Here is a 24586-nt window from a genome sequence, read left to right as displayed (position 1 = left end):
CTTGAGAATGTGTACATCCGAAATGCTAATTTGTGCAGCAATATAAAAGGCTATAAATAGCATATTTTAACAACAGTAAACGACCAAATTCTACATGTGATAGCAAAAGGAAGTTATTACAAACACTCGATGGTGGTTTGAAGTGAGTTCTGAGTAAAAGTGTATTATTAATCTCATAAATTGTCTTATATAGCATGATGCTAATGTTAGCTCTAATGCACCTGCAGAACAGGTCCAATTCTTCTTCATAATGCATTTTGTCATAATAATTCACTTACGGTCGCAAGAAATGTTTTGTTGTATTTATTTAGAAATACTTTTGATAATAGTTGGGTAAATGTATACTGGGATTGAAGCGATGTGGCTTGGTAAATGTTTTATTGCCAGTATAAAGGTTGATTTGTGGCTGAATAAAAACAAAAGAATAATGATTATGTCTATACCTGTTTCCTTAAACTAGTTTGTCATGCATTTCTTTTTCAACACATTTACAGGTAAATCCTAGTATTTTAAATCTGCGATTAATCCTGATTAATCACAATCCATGACTGTGATCAACGCGATTAAATTTTTTAACCGATTGACAGCACTAATATATACAGTATATATATGGAGTTTATTTGCAAAAACGGATAACTATTCATATTTTTCAAAAATCATGTTTTTTTTATGTTATGATGTTTTTATTGTTTTAGTTAGCTGTATTTTTTTGTTTTGTTATTTTTTAACCTAATCAAAATAACCCAACTGCAGTTTGATTGAGATGAATTGGAATGCACAATGAAAAAACACGATTTTTGAAAATTGATAAATGGAGTTATCTGTTTTTACAAATGAACTCTTCATATAATTTATAAATATAACTATAAAATAAATAAATAATAGAGATATTATTGCACTTTATTTACTTAGTTTTTAAAATAAAATAATAAACAACATAAAGTGTGATAATACTACTATACATAACTTTAAATATTTTAAAATAAAAAGTGAGCATTAAATACATATACAATAATTATATAGTAAACTTAAAAATAAAATGCTAATATTTACTTTAATTTTTTAAATATGAATTTTCATCATTTTCAAACTTAAAATCAGCAGGCTTTTATTTTGGCGGGTTTGCCGGTGCTTCCGACAGTCAGACGCCTGCGAGCGCGAGTACTTGTGCCACCGCGGGCATTTTCAGAAGACTTTTGCGTGCTCTTTTTTTTATATTGTCAAACTGCAGTAAGTTATTTACTTCCACAGTCTATAAATATGTAAGCAAAACACTGTACTGGTAATGCTTAAAGTGTTGTCAGGTGGCAATTGAAGCAAAATAAACCCTTTTAAATTAGCCGCGAATTTAACTTCTCTCATTCTGAAGGCCCGTAAGTTAAACATGATGGCGCAAGCAACCGCGAAGACTGAAGATATTAATTCTGTATATTACTAAAGACTGAAGATAATACCGCCGCGATGCATTCTGTATGTAATTGGTTTTATTCTACGTAGAGGACACTTTATAAATCTTCAGAGGATGGGAGAGGCATTCACAACCTGACGCAGTTTGACGGACGGATGGGAGCTGTAGAAAAGGCCAGCTATGTATAGAGACATTAATGCCACCTTGTGACTTTAAGAGGTATTGCGCTGATGAATCAGCATTTCCCTTTAACAATCCCTTTAACAGTATTAACAGGATGCAGTTCAGAGCACGGACATTCTTCGCTATAGTTCAAGCTGTTGTTGTTTTCTGCTGAGTGCGTTCATATACAAGTGAGTGATTGTTCACATTATTCATTATCTTTAAGTTGCTGTATTTTGAAGGCATAAGTTAGTGTTATCGATAGTTGCTAATTATAATCGTGTATGTGCGCCACACGCGCTGTGTATTACATCATCCATATACGGCGCTAGTAAATGCATAAGAGAGACGGTTAAATAGCGATATTGGTGTATAATGTTGTAAACTTTGAGTAGGTGTATATTATTATTTACTGAATAAGTGAGGTTGTTTGTGCTACTTAAGCCATATTTATCGGTTCTTCTGAACTCACGTGTCAGAGAACGTGATGCCATTTTCACAAGTGCTAAACTAACCTGTACATACCTGAATCGATCGTTATATCGCTAATTTGCTACTATGCTATATGGCTATTATGTTTAAGTATATATATATTATGTATAAGTAACAGAGTAAGTTCATATTTCATTACTAATTGGGTATTGTTATTTCTGTTTGTTTAGAACCACTCATACTAAGCTACACTCCAAACTGGGTTGTACTACTCTGTCATACTCACTGCTATCTGTACTACGATCATTCACTCAACCAAATTCAAAGACTGTAACCCTCTACAAGCTTCAAACCATTAAAGTGTACTTCGTCTCTGACCGGACGACTTGTGTCTGCTAAATTTCCACCAGCACCCACACTAGTCTACCTCACAAATGGTCCTTCGAGCCGGAATTGAAGAGCTGTCATAAGAATGATGCATCAGAGTGATCCAGATCCTATACCTGACCTTCCTGAGCCCGCAGTCAGACCCAAACGAGTGGTGCGGCTCCCTAGTTACTTGTCAGATTTCGAGCTCACTGATCATCAACAGAGGTTACAGTCTAGACAGAGAGTAGATACTTCCTCAGGGACGAGTGATGATTCAGAATTGCAAGGAGCGACTGCACCCAAGCTCACCGACACCTTCCCTGAGTGTGAAACAAGTATGCAGCCAAGACAGCCGCTGATAGAGTGGAGTCCCAGTAGAAAGTATGAACAACAGCGAGCACATACGTCACCCTTTCCTGAGCTGTCGTCAGAAGTTCTAGCAGAGTTCCAGCAGTTGCGGAAAGAGACTGAGGAACTGCAACGTCATTCCTATGAGCAGATAATGAGACTGAAGGAGAAGAATGAGGCCCTGGAAACTCAGTTGAGCCTACTTGCAGTGAGTGATCGGTCTAGTCATCATCCACAGATTACATCTTCCCCTGTTCCTCAGCCTCGGGTCACTACTTCTCCTACCACTACAGATGCCAGGCCCATCTCTCTGCCTAGATCCAAGCTACCCCAGAGACCGACTGAAAGTGTAGCAGAGTCATTGAGACAAGATCGCCTGCATGATTTAGAACAGAGGCTAGGCAGCTGGAGATGATATCACCGCCAACTCCTGCCCGACCCTCACAGCATCAGTCCTTCCCCCATAGATCTTATGACAGAGTTGATGATCGTAGAAGTGGCTACAGCTCGACCCAGTTACGTGTTCCTCTTTGTGAAGCCAGATCCAAGAGAGTTCTCCCGTCTGCGCATCGCTTTGGAGAACATTCTGCCAGCAGACGCTACAGAGAGATTTAAATACCAGATTCTCGTCGATCACCTGAAGTTGGAGGAAGCCCTGTTGATTGCAGACTCCTATTGTAACTCATTATGCCCTTTCTCAGATACTATGGAGGCGCTTAACCAACAGTACGGACAGCCTCACCAGTTGGCCCTTCAGAGAATAGCTGAACTTATGGATGGTCTGAACATCAGACAAAGGGGATGTGAGAGCTTTCCGGATGTTTGCACTGAAAGTTCGCTCTCTAGTTAGTATGCTTCAGCGACTGGGGAATAAAGGTTACATGGAGTTAGAGTGCGGTTCCCATGTATCAAGACTGTTGTGTAAGCTTCCACATGATCTGCAGACTAGTTTTAGACGGTCTGTCCATCCCCAACGAGTTCCCATCCCTACCTTGCTGGATCTCTCAGCGTGGTTAGAATTTGAGTTGCAAGTTCAAGAAGACAGTACCAGGTTCTATCCTCCAATGAGTAAGCCAATGCCCATAGACAAGAGGGGACATCAGAGAGACACGAGACAGCCAACGAAGGCCACAAGTATCTTCCTTGGTACAGAGAAACACAGCAGTGACATACCAGGTAAAGCACCCGACCCTAAACCCAGAGACAGGAAGATATTCTGCCCATATTGTGATGCTCAAGACCACTACTTGAATGGGTGTGCCAGTTTCCAGAGTCTTAACAGAGATCAGAAAGTGTATTGGATACAATCACACAAGAGATGTTGGCGTTGTGGAAGAGCCCATCAAGCTGCACAGTGTAACCTCAAGACACCCTGCAAGAGTTGTAATCGCTGCCACTTGTACATCCTCCATGACGTTAACTATCGATCCGTTGTGAAGACGCCTGAGACACCTAAGGTCGGACCTTCAGAGAGTTGCTTGGTGAACACGACTACAGAGACACTGTACCTAGATCGGCCCACTGATAGTCGGCGTGTCTTACTAAAGATCTGCAAGGTACTCCTGAGAAATGGCAGTCAGTGCTTTGGACGACGGATCAGAACGCACCATCCTCCTTCATTCAGCGGCCCAGCAGCTCGGATTGACTGGTCGACCCGAAGAGCTTGTTCTACGTACAGTTAGACAAGACCTTCACATCCTGCATGGTGCTTCAGTAACCTTCACAGTGTCACCAGCATCCCAACCCAAGACTTCATTCAGGATTCGTCAAGCCTTTACAGCAGAGACACTGGGATTAGCTGAGCATACGTATCCAGTAGATGAGTTACAACGCAAGTATAGCCATCTGCAAGGTCTACAGTTGCCATCTGTTGAATCCGTCCAACCACTCCTCCTTATAGGATCAGATTACCCTCACCTCATTACCTCAGTAAAGCCAGTTCGTCTAGGCCCGCCTAACGGTCCTGCTGCCATCAAGACCAGACTCGGTTGGACCCTGCAAGGTCCCACTCAAGAGATCAAGCATCGCTTTCCCAGCCAGCAGTGTCTCTTTACAGCTACTTCAAGCTCGTATACCGACCTGTACAGACAAGTTGAGAAATTTTGGCAACTAGACGTGCTCCCGTACCGCAGTGAGAAGCTCATTACACGCTCAAAGCAAGATCAAGAAGCCTTTTCACTGCTCGAATCCAAGACTACTAGAGTTACAGTAGACGGAGTAGCCAGATATGCCACACCCTTATTATGAGTAAAAGATATGCCTCTCCTGCGAGCTTCCCCAGATACCACTTTGCCTTTTCTGTGTGGAATTGAGAGGCGATTAGCCAGAGATCCAGCACAAGCAGCAGCCTACCAGGTGGAGATGAACAAGTTGAAGGAGGCAGGATACGCACAAGTAATACCTCCCGAACAAGTGGATCAAACTGAGGAGTTGTGGTACATTCCCCACCATATGACGCAACATAACGGCAAGAACAGAGTTGTCTTCAACTGTTCATTCCAACATGGAGGGAAAAATCTCAACAAGTTGCTTCTCCCTGGTCCCACGCTGAGTCCTTCTCTGATGTCTGTCCTCCTGAGATTCCGTGAACACACTGTTGCGTTGAGTAGTGATATTTGAGGCATGTTCCATCAGGTGCGACTGCTACCAGAGGACCGCCCACTACTAAGATTCCTCTGGCGGGACCTCAACATAGATCAGTCTCCCCAAGTTTACGAGTGGCAAGTTCTCCCGTTTGGGACAACATGCAGCCCTTGCTGCGCAACTTTTGCCCTCCAAAAGCATGTCATCGACCATAGTCAGCCAGGCGAAGATGTCCGAGAAAGTATAGAGAAGTACTTCTATGTGGACAACTTCCTCCAGAGTTTCTGTTCCCAAGAAGAAGCCAGGGCACCAGCATGCATCTTCGTCAGAACAAGAGTAGCAGAGATACAGGAGTTAACAGACCCCCAGGATTGGCGTTATGTTGATTCCAAGTCTAATCCTGCTGATAACATCACTAGGGGCAAGACGTTGGCCGAGTTATCCAATGCAAGCAGATGGCGTCTTGGCCCATCATTCTTTCACCTACCCACAGATCAGTGGTCCTACAGCTACCAACTGAAGATTCAGAGCTGAAACAGGTCACATTCTGTGGACTTACAGTTCCTGTCAACAACCCAGCCTTGCCTGATTGCAATCAGTTTGGGTCTTATAAGGAACTACTAGCAGCTACAGCTAGAGCCTTGCACGGGGTGGCTACCCCTACGGAAGTGCTAACAGCTGAGGATTATAGAGAAGCTGAACTAGCCCTCCTTCATCAAGCACAAATCCAAAGTTTCCCAGTCGAGATGGCTCATCTTAAGTCCGGTAAACCTCTACCAATGAGTAGTCGTCTCTTGTGCCTTGCCCCAGAGTATGACATCATTACCCACCTCATCAGAGTTGGTGGTCGTCTCAGACGAACAGAGCAGCTAGACGAATCCGCCATTCACCCTATAGTTCTTGACCCTAAGCATCCCCTAAGCAGACTCATGATCCAGGACGTAGATTAAATTCTACACCATCCAGGAGCAGAGAGGGTGTTTGCTGAAGTACGACGTAAGTACTGGATATTGAGAGGCCGACAAGCTATTCGGCAGCACCAAAGAACCTGCTTAGGCTGTAAACAGTGGAGAGGCCAGCCCAGTATTCCCAGGATGGCCGACTTACCTCCTTCAAGACTGCGCTTACTTCAACCAGCCTTCTACTCCACTGGAGTGGACTGCTTCGGCCCTTACCTCATCAAGATTGGGCGCAGACATGAGAAAAGATGGGGTATCATATTTAAGTGTCTGACAACGAGAGCTGTATACCTGGACCTGCTCTATCAGATGGACACAGATTCATTCTAAATGGCCCTCCGAAGATTCATCTCCCGCAGAGGCAAGCCATTCGAGATCATCTCTGACCAAGGTACAAACTTCAGAGGTGGTGAGAGAACACTACAAGAAGATTTCGCTGTGCTCCATCCTTCCCTCCAGAAGCAATTAGCCAGTCACCAGATTAGCTTTAAGTTCAACCCCCCAGGCGCTTCGCACTTTGGAGGCTGTTGGGAAAGAGAGATAAGATCCCTGAAATTAGTTCTCTGTTCTACTATAGGGGATCAAATTGTGACAGAGGAAGTGCTGCGTACTGTGCTTGTTGAGATTGAAGGCATTCTCAATTCAAAGCCATTCGGCTATACGTCCTCAGACGTAGCGGACCCTGACCCAGTCACTCCCAACATGCTGCTCATGGGGCGGCCTGACTCATCCTTGCCGCAAGTAATATACCCTGAATCAGAGATGCTGAGCAAACGGAGATGGAGACACAGTCAGCTTCTAGCAGACCAGTTCTGGAGACGTTTCCTCCGTAACTATCTCCCAGAACTGCAAGTCCGGCAGAAGTGGCACAGAGAGGCAGAGAACATACAGCCAGGCACAGTTGTCATGATTGTCGATCATCAATTACCCCGAGCTCTATGGCCAGTTGGACAAGTAACAAAAGTTCTTCCTGGAGAAGATGGGAGAGCCCGGACTGCTGAAGTGGAAGTCAAGAAGAAGACCTATCTTCGTCCCGTCACCCGGCTCATCAGCCTCCCTGCTTTACCAGATTGAGTACCCTTTAGTGCTACCCCCTTACTTGATCCCTTACCGTAGTGCCTTTTCTGAATTACACATTTACACAGCAAATGAGGGGGTGGCTGTAGAAAAGGCCAGCTATGTATAGAGACATTAATGCCACCTTGTGACTTTAAGAGGTATTGCGCTGATGAATCAGCATTTCCCTTTAACAATCCCTTTAACAGTATTAACAGGACGCAGTTCAGAGCACGGACATTCTTCGCTATAGTTCAAGTTGTTGTTGTTTTCTGCTGAGTGCGTTCATATACAAGTGAGTGATTGTTCACGTTATTCATTATCTTTAAGTTGCTGTATTTTGAAGGCATAAGTTAGTGTTATCGATAGTTGCTAATTATAATCGTGTATGTGCGCCACACGCGCTGTGTATTGCATCATCCATATACGGCGCTAGTAAATGCATAAGAGAGACGGTTAAATAGCGATATTGGTGTATAATGTTGTAAACTTTGAGTAGGTGTGTATATTATTATTTACTGAATAATTGTTTGTGTTGTGTTGTTTGTGCTACTTAAGCCATATTTATCGGTTCTTCTGAACTCACGTGTCAGAGAACGTGATGCCATTTTCACAAGGGCTAAACTAACCTGTACATATCTGAATCGATCGTTATATCGCTAATTTGCTACTATGCTATATGGCTATTATGTTTAAGTATATATATTATGTATAAGTAACAGAGTAAGTTCATATTTCATTACTAATTGGGTATTGTTATTTCTGTTTGTTTAGAACCACTCATACTAAGCTACACTCCAAACTGGGTTGTACTACTCTGTCATACTCACTGCTATCTATACTACGATCATTCACTCAACCAAATTCAAAGACCGTAACCCTCTACAAGCTTCAAACCATTAAAGTGTACTTCGTCTTGTGTCTGCTAAATTTCCACCAGCACCCACACTAGTCTACCTCACAGGAGCTAAGCCAGAGGTAAGCATTATAAATGTACATTTATTCGTCGTTTTGTCCATGTAATGTTACATTTCCCACTATATTTATATTGGTCTGTGTTAAAAAGTTTTCAAATTCCCCTCTATTATTTTACATGGGCTATCCCTGTTGGTGTATTTGCGCGTGAGGTGGTTCAAGATGCTGTCTGAGGTAAATTTATGTTTATCCCTTTTAGTTGTTTAAATTGGTCACTAAAACACGCAACTTTACAAAAATATATTTAATATTTTCAAAACTTTATCTGTGTGAAGTATTTGTTCTTGTAGTAAAATAGGCTTTGTCGTGGATCCCGGATGCTCATGCTAGCCTGTGAAAGGCGTTTGCAATTTAAAAAGGCACACTGAAACGTATGGAATGATTTTCCGGACTATTTTCAAAAGCAATTGCAAATTGTATTTTCAATTGCGTTTTCCACATGTGAGCGCATACATTGGGACATAATCCAAATGCAAAATCTTGCATTACCGTTTGCATTTTCGCTTTCGCGAACGCACAGTGACTGCCACATTTCAAATGAAAAGGCAAAGTCCTTTTGCAATTGTATTTCCCATGTCTTACGAGTTATGAGCCTGTCATATTTAAATTGCAACATTAATTACCACATTTGCCTTTTCACTTTCTCTGCGTCGCGCATGTAACCTGCCAAAACTCAAATGAAATCGCAATTCCTTTTGCATTTGAATTTCCGACGTCTACACGGAAAGCTGTCAATCATTGTGAGGGGTGGGACTATACTAGGGGGCGTGTTTGTATTGGGAAGTGATGTCGCTCATAGACGACTGTGCTGAATGCTTTGATTAATGGAGGTAATCGGTGAAGGCTCCGCTAAAAGCAGCTGTCAATCAGTTCATGCCTGTGTGAACGAACAGACAACCTTCTTGGCACAATACATAATTCTGTCTTTTTTACCCCAAATGCAGCGATTATCCCCTGCTAACAGCAGGAGCCACAACGGTCCACACAATAGGTCAATATTCACTATTAACGAAAAGCTTTACACCTGTCTCAACATCTCTCACTGCTTCTCTCACTCTGATTGACGCAAATGAGTATACAGACAGTGCAATTCTACACTTATGGTTTCTTACAAATGTAGAAAATACAAAGGATTAGGCTACAACATCACTGAACTAAATTATACCCATATGCAAATCACATTTCTTATTAATATATATTTATTAACAATAAAGATTAAAAATAAGAAAGATGCACATTACAAATACTTATTACAGTACATTTTATTCCTTTCTACACCTGGCTCAATATTTTGAAAAGAAAAAAAAAAAACGTGCCAATCTATATTTATTTACCCATTTTCCACCTATATAGCCTATATATTATTTCATATTTTAACAGTTATAATCCATTATGGAGCACATGTCCCGTGGCACCAAAGCGTTATGCAAGTCTCAAGATCTCTCACTGTGTACAGCCACTCGACACTTCGATTGATGCACATGATTTTTAATATTAATTCACTTTGGCTGTGGCATGTTCTGTGACAGCTGCGCCTAGATCGTTGGTGTGAAGATTCATCTAGGGCAGGCAGAGCAGGAGTAGCAGCATTTTCTGTTTTGTTACATGCATCAATTGGAGTGTAAACAGACTGAGAGATCTTGAGGCAGGTGCTCTATTATAAGATAGGAATAAGATATAGGTGGCAAATAGGTAAATACTTGCAGATTTGCACTGTCTGTTTGTTTATGTGCATCGGAGTGCAAACAGTAAAAGATCTTGAGGTGATGCGCTCTCTATTACTATGGAAGTTCTAAGCGGCCATGCATTTTTTTCCCCCTTGTTTTCTCGTGATCTCGACATGACATAAAAGTTATTTTCTAGTTATCACGACTGCGCCAGCAGGTGGCAGTATAGAACTACTGATGGGGAGTTGATACTGTATCAACTACAGGTGCATCTCAATAAATTAGAATGTCGTGGAAAAGTTCATTTATTTCAGTAATTCAACTCAAATTGTGAAACTTGTGTATTAAATAAATTCAATGCACACAGACTGAAGTAGTTTAAGTCTTTGGTTCGTTTAATTGTGATGATTTAGGCTCACATTTAACAAAAACCCACCAATTCACTATCTCAACAAATTAGAATACTTCATAAGACCAATGAAAAAAACATTTTTAGTGAATTGTTGGCCTTCTGGAAAGTATGTTAATTTACTGTATATGTACTCAATACTTGGTAGGGGCTCCTTTTGCTTTAATTACTGCCTCAATTCGTGGCATGGAGGTGATCAGTTTGTGGCACTGCTGAGGTGGTATGGAAGCCCAGGTTTCTTTGACAGTGGCCTTCAGCTCATCTGCATTGTTGGGTCTGGTGTCTCTCATCTTCCTCTTGACAATACCCCATAGATTGTCTATGGGGTTCAGGTCAGGCGAGTTTGCTGGCCAATCAAGCACAGTAACACCATGGTCATTGAACCAGCTTGTGGTACCTTTGGCAGTGTGGGCAGGTGCCAAGTCCTGCTGGAAAATGAAATCAGCATCTCCATAAAGCTTGTCAGCAGAAGGAAGCATGAAGTGCTCTAAAATTTCCTGGTTGTTGGCTGCGTTGACTCTGGACTTAAGAAAATACAGTGGACCAACACCAGCAGATGACATGGCAGCCCACTCTTCCTCCAGACTCTGGGACCTTGATTTCCAAATGAAATGCAAAAATTACTTTCATCTGAAAAGTGGACTTTGGACAGGGTTGCTGCAGGATTTTTAAGCTCAAATTTAAGACTTTTTAAGACCTTTTTTAAGACCTGCACAAATAAAATTAATACCATATGAGCAGGGTAGGGCAATGTCTATGGTAAACTGTAAAATTAATGTAAAAAGCATGATTTACAGTTCAGATAGAAGTTTTCACGAAACAAAAAGTTTTATAAAATTATACACTTCACATTTCAGCCTTTAAACCATTTTTTTAAGAAAATGGATGAGTCAAAAGTATTAATTATATTAATTTAAACAATTATCAATAAATTATTATATGTGACCCTGGACCACAAAACCAGTCTTAAGTCGCTGGGGTATATTTGTAGCAATAGCCAACAATGCATTGTATGGGTCAAAATGATTGATTTTTCTTTTATGTCAAAAATCTATTTTTTTATTTATTATATTAAGTAAAGATCATGTTCCATGAAGATATTTTGTAAATTTCCTACTGTAAATATATAAAAAGTAAATTTTTGATTAGTAATATGCATTGCTAAGAACTTCATTTGGACAACTTCAAAGGCGATTTTCTCAATATTTCGATTTTTTTGAACCCTCAGTTTCCAGATTTTCAAATAGTTGTATCTCGGCCAAATGTTGTCCGATCCTAACAAACCATACATCAATGGAAAGCTCATCATTTTTTTCAGATTTTGAACAATTGACACTTAAGACTGGTTTTGTGGTCCAGGGTCACATATTAATTAAATAACAAATTTTTATAATGAATTATCTCCTTATCGCTCCACCAGTTCACATTCACATTTACCACCAGTTACACATTTACATTTTGTCTGAACAAAAACAACCCAATGTTCCTGCAATACTGGAGGCTGCAGTTCTAGGACTGCATAGGACCCTATTTTTTTGGGACAGCACCATCTATTCCAACAGAGGAGACCTGATTCAAACATCAAACAAACAGATGCAAACAAACAGCACATCAGACGTGAAGTGCTGCAGCTAATTAACTGAAGTCTCGCACAGACACAAGTCTTCTTTCCAAGAAAACTGAATTTTAAACCAGAATATATTGAATATTGAAATGAATTCGGTTAAATATTTCAAGTGTATACAATTAAATAACTACATAATTTCTTAAAAATAATAATTACAGAATTGAATACCAAGTGCTATAAAATAGTATGAGCCACTAATATTCAGTCATTTAGCAGATGCTTTTATCCAAAGCGACTTATAAATGAGGACAATGGAAGCAATCAAAATCAACAAAAGAGCAATGATATGCAAGTGCTATAACAAGTCTCATTTAGCCTAACACAGTACATGTAGCAAGAGATTTTTTAAAAATTATATAATAAATAAAACGAAAGCATAGAATAGAAAAAGAATAGAGCAAGCTAGTGTTAGAGGCCTTTTTTGCTTTTGTTAATTGTATAATAAATAAAAAGAAAACCGAATACAAAAAGATTAGAAAAGCTAGTGTTAGTTTTTATTTTTTATTTTTATTTTTTTTAAAGAATAGAATTAGAATAGAGAGAGGTGTGACATTCTTCATTCTCTCTTACATTCTTTTTGGCTCATTAAAAATTAATCTTGCTGCCACGTGCTGGATTAATTGAAAAGGTTTGATAGAACTGGCTGGAAGACCTGACACAATACATACATGCAAAAAATAAATAAATAAAATAATTAAAAAACAAACAAAAAAACTATAGGGTCCTAGAAATCCAGTTCTGAAACTACAGCCTCCGGCTACTCACAACAACAGCCCTATTGAACATGCAGATTCATTCTCTGCCAGCAGGAGGCGCTTTCGAACGGTTTCCTCGGTAACGCCAGAACACAAAGCAGCGCAGCACCGGACTTTGAAACGTGCAGCGCTCATATTTTATTTATAGAGCTTGGGAACCTACGTCACGCCGCGTCGGATTCCGCCATGTTTTAGGTCACGCTCAGGAGCACACAAAGTAAACAAATGCAAATCACCACAGAAAAAGCCGACCGTTTTACATTCATATTTTTTGAAAAACATCTTACATACACTTAGAATAGAACGGACTAATATGTAAATCTCTTTAAATAAAAAAAAATCGCTCTGTTGTTTGTCTGAGAGGCTGCAAATATTCATTACTATTCAGCAGAGGTGGGGGCAAGTCACACATGTTCAAGTCTCAGGCAAGTCCCAAGTCCCTACCATCAAGTCTCAAGCAAGTCTCAAGTCACAGTACAAACAAATCAAGCAAGTCAAGTTAAGTCAGTGGCTCACCTCAAGCAAGTCAAGTCGAGTCCTGATAAGGGTCAAGTCAAGTCACAGTATCAAACAGGAACAAATATATTTTTGCCACATGACCTTATTCATTTTTCCTCAGAAATTTACTTTTTTAATTATACATTTTAAATAATAATGTTTTAAATATAACATTTTTAAAATAGGCAAAATACTACTTTGTATACCGATAAGTCTGTAATTGAGAAAAAATTTATAAAAGTACAAGATACAAATATGTATCTCATATTTATGTTATATTGAGTTTGACCATCCTAGGAGACAAAGATAATAGATGTTTGAAAATTATTTCGCACTAAATATCTCCAGTGAAAACTGGGATTCAGTCTGGGAGCACGCTAAATAATTTCAGTGTGTAACAAAACATGCTATTCAATTTTAAATAATATGTTGACTACAAATCACCCCTTATATCAGAAATAAAATGGACCCAAAATTTTCATCGGATATAGACACCCTATTTGGACTGTTTCTTTCACTTTGCATGATTGCCTACATTGTTCTTGAAAACTATTGTAATCATGGCTCAAAACAAGAAGCCTATTGCTGTTAATGTTTATGTATCTTCTCCTGTAGCTTATCCATTTCTTTGATTTTATCTTAATAAGAACTAAATTGACAGCTGTGCATTTAAGGTCTGCCTAAGCTTTTTTTTTGTTTTTGTTTCGTTTTTGTTTTCTGTTTGTTCTGTTGGAAAAATAATTAATTTAAAAAAATTTAATATAGAAATATGAAATTAACTGTTAGACCAACTCTATGACATTAATGTCACCAGTAAGTGGTGGCAAATCACAGCTTTATCACAGAAGTGTTCACTGAACCGATTCATTCAAAACAGTTGATTCGTTCATGAACAAGCAAGAATGGGCCACTGAATCACTCAACCGATTCGTTCAAATCCCTGGATTCGTTCAGTATTCAGTGTGTTGCTTAGAGACGCGCGTGACTCTAACTTAGCTGTGGACTCAACGGAACTGTTGGCAGCCGCGCTGAAAATATTACTAAATATCGTAAGTTATAAATATAAAAACTCATACTAGGGCCATTTTGACAACGTCTTGGATTTTGGGTTCAAGAGAAATATCACTAATCGATAAAACACTGTAGTTTTCAACTAACGAACACGTTTACATACCTTTCCTTTATGAAGTGGTAACGTCCTGGCTTTGCAAATGCATACAGTTTCGAAGTGTTAATCCAAACATCTCGGGAGATTCTCTTGCTCTGTGTATTTGGCGCGCTGTGTTCCTGTGCTCGTGCAGTGTCATGAACTGCGCAGACTCGGATCACTTCTGCCGCTGGTTCAGTGGCTTGCGTTTTGTTGACCAAATTATGTCTCAATGATTCATAATAACAATTAGAGTTGTTATAAAGTCAAATCCTGCCGAGTCATGAAGGTCAAGTCAAGTCAAGTCTCAAGTCACTGGATCTCAAGTCCAAGTCAAGTCGAGTCATTTTCTTAATTTAGTCAAGCAAGTCAAGTCCTTAAATTTGCGACTTAAGTCAGACTCGAGTCAAGTCATGTGACTCGAGTCCCCCACCTCTGCTATTCAGTCTCCTTCACTACAGTGGTAATGATATATGCTAACTGCTAAAACACTTACTACAATTGACCATGGTTTTACTATAGTAAATGTGTAGCGACCGTATTTTTGGTGTATGTATTACCATTCCTATAACCACAATCTTATTAAATACCACGGATAAACTATGGTTAGAGTAGCAAAACCATGGCTAATTTTGTAAGGGTTTTGTAACAGCTAGATCTCAAACAGTGGATCATTGTTATATCGTCATATTGCCCGGTAAAACTGCTCAGTGTTAAGAGTTAAGTCATTATAGAGGCAACAGAACTTGAAGCTGCTTTGAAACGATGTGTATTGTGGATGCTATGCAAATAAATACATTGACTTGACCGAACCAAGTTGAAGACACCTACTAGGATGCCGAACAACGATGCGAGCGATCAAATAAATGAAGGAAACTTAATCCGTACAAAAAGTGGCCTGGTATTAACGAGCTGCCGCAAATAACATTTCCATATATGATTTCCTTCTATTAGTGGTGTGAGGGCTTACAGTTTAATGCAAATCACTGTATCTATAATATATTAAATCTACAGAGATGAATTAGTACTTAGTACTACACGGTATCAGTCAAAGTTGTGGAGACACTGGTATTGTTGTATTCTGTAACTCTTTATGTTTGTGGTAGATGCTATGGGTTGTATATGTTGTCTACTGTCTTTTTTAAATCTGGACCTTGAGTCTGTAATAAAAGTTTGATTGATTGATTGATTGAATTATAAAGCCACATTTTATTTTAGATGTTTACCATACGAGTTTCGGTTTAATTTTCATCTGAGTTCCGTAGTGAATGTAGACATATTTAATGTTTATGATTCAACTTAGATCGCGTTGGAATGATCAATTGCCATAGCCCTTATCATCAATGTCTGCAGGTAAAACCTCTGCTTTTTCGGCATTATAACGCGGAGAAAGCACGTTTTTCACACCGGCCGTGCAAAGGGATATGACAATTGATGATACAGTAAGCCTTAACCACTGCAACGCGATCTTAAGTAGAATAATATAAACATTAAATAATATAAAAAGTCTACATTCACTACCACTCAGTCTCCGCTGTAGCTCCCGTGACCTAAATTCCCAGAATGCATTGCTGCTGTGACGACACATTCCCAGACTCTATAGCCTTTTGAAGTTTAATCGTCACATTAAGCTGTATCGCGATTCTGGTCTGTACCCAAATTTAAGACCTCTTGAAATCATAATTAAGACAATTTAAGACTTTTTATGACCTTAAATTTGATAAAGTAAATTTAAGACCTTTTAAGACTTTAAGGACCCGCGGGAACCCTGTTTGGACCACTGAGCAACAGTCCAGTTCTTTTTCTCCACAGCCCAGGTAAGACGCTTTTGACATTTTTGGTTCAGAAGTGGCTTGGTAGCCCTTTTCCTGAAGACGTCTGAGCGTGGTGACTTTTGATGCACTGACTCCAGCTTCAGTTCACTCCTTGTGAAGCTCTCACAAGTGTTTGAATCAGCTTTGCTTGACAGTATTCTCAAGCTTGCAGTCATCCCTGTTGCTTGTGCACCTTTTCCTACCCAAATTCTTTTGAGTCTTTTGAGTTATCAAAAAAATAGGCACATGTATTTTACTATGGCACAGTAATATAGTAATAATTAATTACTTTCTCCTGTTTTACTGTTGATTTCCTCTTTTCCTGATCATTTGGAATGAGGATAAAAAGACAAAAACAAAACAAAAACATGCAAATAAGTTCAAAGATCCATTCAATATCTATTACCGTATTGACCCGAATATAAGACGATGTTTTTTCCTTGGAAATACATCTGAAAAAACGCATTCGTCTTATATTCAGGGTCTAGACTTTGACATGTCAATAATACACCCACAACAATAGGTGGCGCCAAAAACGCATAAAACGAGTGTGCCATGAAATATGTAATGTAATGTGTGTTGTAAAGATCGCGAATGAAAACAAATGAAAAAGAAAAGCTTACAGCAGCATGATCGTGACTGTCATGTTAGCCTGATGGGACCAAACTTCCTCTGTAAGTGATTTTAAAACATAAGACAGTACCCAGATTTGAAGACTACAATAAGATTTCACGTCTACTGATAATAACATTTTGGTAGGCTACTATGAGTTGGATAGCCTAATTGTTATATAATTCAGAAGGGCTACCTGTTATTTCAATGGTATATCAAAATTTTCCAATGTCATTGTTGGTACATTTTACCAGTATTTACCATATTTTCAAAACAAAAATTAGAATTGGAAAAATGTGCAATATGAAAATAATTTAAGAATAAATGTGTTTTACAGAGAGAGAGAAAAAAAAACAAACGGAAAAAGGGGGATCGTCTTATAATCAGGTTCGTCTTATATTCGGGACAATACGGTAAGTAGACAGAACTCAGATTAACGTGTTCGTAAGTAGATTCACACTTTTAAGTAATCACAATTTAATGAATTTGTTAGTCTAACTTAAAATAAAAAGTGACCACAACACATTTTCTTTAGTTTATTTGTTAATGTAACTCAGAATTGTCAGGTTCACTTAACTTTTTTCTTTTAATTATGCATGAATTTCCTTTACTTAATAATTTCAAGGCAACGGGTTTCCTCAGTTTTTTTAAGTAAGGTCAACTGATCGCTTTTTACAGTGTAGCCACAATTATTGTTACCCCTAGAAGCATGTTCTTATCCAGCCAAGACTTCCTCTCTTTTTGCAGGAATACACAAAGGCCAAATTCCTTTAACATGAATTAGAAATTAGAAAGTGGCTGTAAAAAGAGCAAAAACATTGAAAATTTTCATTTCTGCCATTTAGGGGCAATAATGGAGAATTTCTAATTGACAGAAAATATTTCAGATCTGCCCGGAAGAGGGTGTGTGTCAATTTTGTCTTAAAGCAAAAGGAGGAGAATAATTTGAGTGGCCAAAGACTCTCCAAGTATCACAGCTGGAGAAAATATTTAAGTCTTGGGGTCAGAAAGCCAAAAAAAAAAAAAAAAAGTAGTCTATGGTCAGATTAGCTTTTTAGCAGCAAACACTCAATATAGGTTTGGTGCACTCGGGGATGAAAAGTCCCCCATGTGTACAATTAAATATACTGCTGTATCTTTAATGTTGTGGGCCTATTTTTCTGCTGGAGATCCTGCATCCTGTTCAGATAGATGGCATCATGGATTTGATCAAATACCAAAAGATAAAAAATAAAATCAAAATCTGACTGGTCTAAAAAATCTAATCTAATAATGGGGCCACGGTTGGATCTTCCAACAGGAAAATGATCCAAAAACAAACATCAACATCGAACCAAAAAACGACTCGCTAAGCACAAAACCAAGCTTCTGCCATGGCCATCCCATTTCCTTGACCTGAATCCTATAGAAAATGAGTGGGGCGAACTGAAAAGGAGAAGCATCGACATGGAGCTGTGAATCTGAACAATCTGGAGAGATTCTGTGTGAAGGAATGGTCTCTGATCTCTTGTTAGGTGTTCTCTAAATTCATTCGACATTACAGGCTCATAGCTGTTATCTTGGCAAAAAGAAGTAGCAAAAAGTATATGATTAATTGTGGCCAATGTGTATTAGATAAAAAAAATAAAAAAATTCATAATGCGATTCCCCATTTTAAATTCTCACTCTCCAGTGAAAGGTTAGATATTTGTAAATTTTAAAAATAAAGTATCAAAAGCAGTAACGATGCAGATTTATTTTCACAGACTTCTATGACCATATTTACCAAGAGTATGAATCATTTCAGTTGAACAGCTGTACATACACATTTAAAACATTTGAAAGATTTTACACACAATTTAGTTGGTTTAACTCAAATTACTGTATTCTAGTATGTTTAACTTATCATTTGTCAAAATACATTTTCTAATGTAGAACCAAATTATTTTATTAATTACTTTTATGGAAGTTCTATTATTTGTTTAAATTATATTTATATGAAATTATACTATTTTAATTTTTAAATGCCCACAGCCTAGGCAAAACTCTTCTGCATAATGGTAATCACACAATTCAAAAACATCACAGAAACTCCTCTGTTCAGCTTTGTCATAACATAAATTACATTTTAAATACATCCATATAGATTACTATAAATTTATAGTTATGCTCACCTTGCACATTGTCTGAGAACCACACAGAGGCGCTCTTGCTATGCAGTTTGTAGCACTGCTTATTCCATGCAGCTGACATCAGTTAAAACTTGAAATGCTCTCCTTCATCAATGTGGCTATAAGTCCTTAAATGAAAGCTACAGTATCAACTGGGTTGATTTTATTTACATTACTCTTAATCTGTCATTGTGAAATTACCTAAATAATGGTTGAAGCATTGTCCTTCCTCTTTTACATTGCTCATTACAATTTGAGTCTTGTACTGCAATGGCCTTTATTCTATAGTATACTATATAGCCTATACTAAAAGCCATACTGAGACTCTTAATTGAGACGCTGATGTTGCCTTCAAAATTTCAGTCCATATCACAGAACTTTACAAAGTAATCTAACTGAACATCAGTCGGACCAAAACACACAGGCAGGCCTTAGTGTCATAGTGCTGTCTGATCTACATTGTAAAAAAAAATTCCGTAAAATTTACGGTAAAAAAATAGCAGCTGTGGTTGCCGGAATTCTACTGTAAAAAATACGGTAGCATCATTTTAGGTTTTAACTTAAATTTACAGTTAAATACCGTAATTTCATTAACTGATATAATGTTAATATACCAACCTATTCAAAAACTGAAATCTGTTTTGTACCTTTGTAATGCAATGATAACCACCAAATGCAGGTGGTGATGAGAAAGTCACATGATGAACCAAAGCCCATCACAAGCAGCTTTTAAATAATAACATGTATAGAAGGTGCACAGTGTCATTCACACAAGCACTAAACACCATCATGGTGAGACTCATTAAACTGAAATATGCAATAAACATTAATTTAACAACATTAGATGTAACATACAACCCTAATAAACATAACTGATAAGAAAAAAACTAAAAAGAAACAGTTATTTCAAAGAAATTCTGGGAACGTCAATTTATGGTTTCTCCCTGTAAATTTTACATTCTTTTTCACTTCCAAAAATGGTATTTCACAGTAAAATTGTCTGAAATGTCTATTACAGTTTTTCACTGTATATATTAGGGGAACTTACCATTAACCATTTAACAGGTTTTTACAGTAGCATTTTCACAGTTTTTCGTCATTTTTTACAGTGTACCAGGAAGCATTGATCTCAAGTCTATCATTAGCTCTCTTTACACTGAATAATTAAGCACATTAAAAAGCATGTGTAAGATGCTACTTTCCAGTAAAGGATTTTCTAGGAAAGTGCTTTCTGTGAATAAGGGAAATAATACACTGTCAGGGTACCAATGATCTGTAAGCTTTTGAACAGAATAATTTCATGTAATTTCACAAGCTTGGCCCACCCTGGCAAACACCCCCACCCCCCAAAACCAAACCAAAAAGTGTGGTCAAACTGATCTCAGTTGCATGGAATAAGTGGTGCTTCAAACTGCAATAGCAAGAGTGCCTCTGTGTGGTTCTCAGACAATGTACAAGGTTACCATAACTATAAATCTATATAATAATCTGCATTAATTTATTTAAAATGTAATTTATTCCTGTAAAGCCAATCCTGAGAATCCTATATAGCCCACCTTTCATTTTAGAGCTGAAGCCATGCCTGTTATTTTGTCTCGTGCAATATAGTTAAATATATGTTATGCGGATAAAAAACCCCCCACTATGTTCAATATCAATTAAATAATAATAGGATCTATTATGCAAATAGGATCTAAATGCAAAGTTTACAGAAGCATTAGGCTTAAATAGCCAAATGTACCTGAAATACCAAGAAAAAGAAAATTAATTGGTTGAAATTTACGTCTTTCAAGAACTGTTTATTTTTATATTCTGAATGCAGATTCCTTTGTATTCTTTTCTCGAATTTAACTGGGCATTACATTTTAGTACCATACATGATAAATCCATTCATTCTTGTGTTAGTCTTTTGCTGAATGGATTATGAATCAAAGCTGGTCCTCTTTTAAAAAAAAACCTAATTTGTAAAGCTGCTGTATAGTATAAGGCTACATGATGGAGTAATGGAGTAAACCCACTTTAAAATGACAGGCATTAACTCAAATGTGCATTTACAACAGTGAAACAGTGTATGTTACATCATTTGAGCACTAATGTATTTTCATTGTGGGTTGATGAAAGGCTGTCTACATATATGGCGGGGTTCTTTAACATTTATGCATGTAATAATGAATGCTGACTTATTTTTAAAATGCAAAAAGCTGTCACCATTTACCTGCATTAGCAACATGGCAGAGCCAAACCAGCTATCAGATGTCTGAAACAAAAGTCATATATTTTACTTTCAGTGAGTAAATGAGTCTTCTCTCATATTTAAGGAAATATCAACTGATCTGAGTAAGCTCTTGGCACACAGCTGGCCCATGGGAGTTTTGGAATAAATATTTGCCCTTTGCTTTTGTTTACAGTCACTTTGTAGCAGAGGTGTAAAGTACTTGAGTAAATGTAACTTACCGTACTTATCAAAGACATTAGCAATTTTTACTCTCTACTTCACTACATTTATGAATGAGTATCTGTATTCTTTACTCCACTACATTTGAAATGAGTGTTGCAGTTACACATTACATTTTGCATGGCACCTAGCTTTTCTGCAGCAGTTTTTTTATGCTACAAAAGATGTGATATCGCCAAATCTATTTATTATCCACATATTCAAATGTTCATGAAGAAGAGCGCTGAAGAGTGCTTGTGCGTTCGGCTGAGTCTATTATTTCACCTCGGCTCAGATTGATTTTATGACACAAGATTAATGTAAACACAGCCTACTGTGAACACCCTTGTAATTCGCTTCAACCTTTTCGAATTTTATGAATGATTATTTTATGTTCAAGTGTGTGTAAGGACAGGGGTCTGCAACCTTCAACGTCAAAAGAGCCATTTTGGCCCTTTTCCCACAAAATAAAATTCACGTGGAGCCACAAAATATTTCATGCCCAAATAAAGATAACACGGCATATAGCTAAAGTTTTATATTCAGTTATGTTACAGGGCAGGGGAGTAGCAATCATTTCAGAAGTGAGGGGGACAGAAATGTCAACTAAATATTATTATAATAATAATAATAATAATAATTATTATTATTACTACATTTATATATGTATAATGGACAAAAAAAATATTATCTCTTACTTTCAAATGGCGAAGAAATAAAATACACTGCTGGACAATAACCAATAATTTGTCTTCTATAATATTTTTGATAAATATTTTACTAATGACAATTTTATGGTTATGATTGTACAATCAGTATATATAGTACAAATACTTTGTCAATTTTTATCACAGAATAAGGCAGAACATATATTTTATAGCTTCTGTAATGTAATTAATGCTGTCAATTACCACTGTATAATTCATATTTATTACCTGGAAAAACACACATAAACCATATCGTCTTCACGTTTCATCCGTTAAGTTATATGCTTGTTATTCAGCTTAGCTACAGCGATAGCGGTATGCCCATAGACATAATATACGTAGACGCCTCATGACGTGCTGGAAGGTAATCCAGCGTCGCCGCCATATTGGCTGGGTCTCCTCAGTCTACGCTAGCACTCCGGTGAACGGAGAGCGAGCAACTATGCCCGTATTTTGTGCAGTTTACGGTTGCAATAACTGGCACAGTATTGATACCTGTTACGGATCTACCAGGCTCTGTCACCAGCCAGTCACAATGCACTCTCTCACCCGAGTTCTAATCAGCCACACCTGCACATCATCTAATCACGAATCAACACCGGCATATAAACACACACCTCACAACACCTCATTGTCTGGTCTCGTTCATACGAAGTAGACTCCTTATGCTATCACAGCGACTTACCTGCTACTTACCCCCTTGTGTACTTGCCTCCAGTGTTCTCTCCAGCCGTGCGTCTACAGTGTGCCCCAGTCTGTCTGCTCCAGTGATCAGCTCCTGAAGGCTGTTCCTCCACCTGTGTGAAGTGTGTGCTCTGGTCCGTATTCAGGTTGTCCTGTCAAGACAAAGATCTCCCGTCAACATATCAGCAGCAGTTACCTGGACAACTGAACATCACACTTACCACCTTCAAGCCATATTGCCTTGCTCAATCCAAAATAAACATTTGTGATCCATCTAACTCCCGGTTTCAGTCTGCTTCTGTAACAATACCAGATCGCGTGGGATTACCTGATTCATCAGTGAAGGTGGTCAGAGCAGCAGAGCATGTGATTCGACAAAACTCAAAAGAACAATGTGTCAGTGTGTCCTTCGTCAACTGTTTCGTTTGGGCGGATTGGTTCAGAGGATGAGTTCTTACTCGGGGAGCACTTTGCAGAAACCCAATTCAGAATTGAGAACCAAGGGTGTAAGATGCTGGAATGACCTGGAATTATAACGCTTACTTTTCCAGGCCTTTTAAAATTTTTTTACTGAGCTGGTACAGTATATATGGGAGCTTGTATGTATATGTGTTACAGAAGGGTCGTGTGTGTGTGAGTGAGAGAGAGAAATAAATTCAAATGAACAATCAAACTTTTCTTTATTAAAATATAAAATTAATTCATTTATACATTTATCAATATGCCATAGCCTACCATATGTCTTTGTTAAAGAGCATAATACAAAGTATTTTAGCATGAAAGCACATATTTTTCAATGTGTGACAGCGTCCTGTATCATAACTAAATCTCTGCTGTTTGTAACAAACCAAACCGTGTGAAAATCCGGTAAAAATTCAGTGAGTGTCGGCGCCAATAGCCTCGTGGTTAGTGCGCCGACATATAGCGCAACTATGCTCACGCCTACCCGAGTTCGATTCCCGTCTCGAGGTCCTTTGCCGATCCCGCCCCCTCTCTCCACCCAATGCTTTCCTGTCTGCTCTCTACTACTGTCCTATCTAATAAAGGCATAAAAAGCCCAAAAATATAACTTAAAAAAAATTCGGGGAGTTATGATTATTGTAGTTGGAAGGCTATATTAAATATCATTTTTAAAATTTTTTATTAAATTAATGACAGTAACAGGATTGACGTCATAGTCACAGGACTGATCAGAGTAACAAGAATGACAGGACACACATTCTTCGGCACACTGCACATTTGTTTACATTACTGTACAGTTTTACAATTTTAAATTGCATTATATTGTTTTGCACTTATTAGCATAGTTATATGACAATAGTAAAGTAAATTTTCAGTTTAAGTCAGTTCAATGTTGATTTAGCAGCACATTACATTTCTAGGAGATCTCATTTTTTTTAGGGTATTGTAATTAGATAATGCATCCATCTGTTTGTCTGTGTCCCCTCACAGAACTTCAAATATACTGATCTGGTTCAATTATTAGCCAAAATTACGTGGTGACAATCCGTGACTTGTTTCTTTCCACAGTAGCGGGAGGACGAGACGAGGGGATCCACAAGGACAAACTCACACTCAAACACCGTTGACAGAGGATCTGGAGGAGGAAGAAAACACAGGGAGATGGAGAACAGGAGGTATAAATCACAAGGTAAGTATATGGTAGGTAAGGATATCTCTTGCTTGTCATGAGGTCGGAGTCCACGTTGGAACTAACGAGATCTGACGGCATGGTGTGAGTGGTGCTGGTTTAAGTAGCGGCCTTGATGGCTGTGGTGATTGAGTGCAGG

The 24586-nt window shown here is 38.3% G+C and overlaps 1 long non-coding RNA gene across 2 annotated transcripts; it reads left to right on the top strand.

Moving 5' to 3' along the window:
* Positions 1–1194: 1194 nt before the first annotated feature.
* LOC131521983 (uncharacterized) lies at positions 1195–23035 on the top strand. Of its 2 annotated transcripts, XR_009266420.1 has the most exons (5): positions 1195–1761; positions 2233–7612; positions 8092–8295; positions 8445–8466; positions 22831–23035. It is a non-coding gene; the product is annotated as an uncharacterized LOC131521983 (long non-coding RNA). The 2 variants fall into 2 exon arrangements; XR_009266419.1 differs by lacking the exons at positions 8445–8466; positions 22831–23035 and having other exon boundaries at positions 8092–8438.
* The last annotated feature ends 1551 nt before the right edge of the window (positions 23036–24586 follow it).

This window comes from Onychostoma macrolepis, chromosome 16 (assembly GCF_012432095.1).
Source record: "Onychostoma macrolepis isolate SWU-2019 chromosome 16, ASM1243209v1, whole genome shotgun sequence".
In the NCBI taxonomy this organism is placed as follows: domain Eukaryota; kingdom Metazoa; phylum Chordata; class Actinopteri; order Cypriniformes; family Cyprinidae; genus Onychostoma; species Onychostoma macrolepis.
This window is presented reverse-complemented; position numbering and strand designations above follow the sequence as displayed.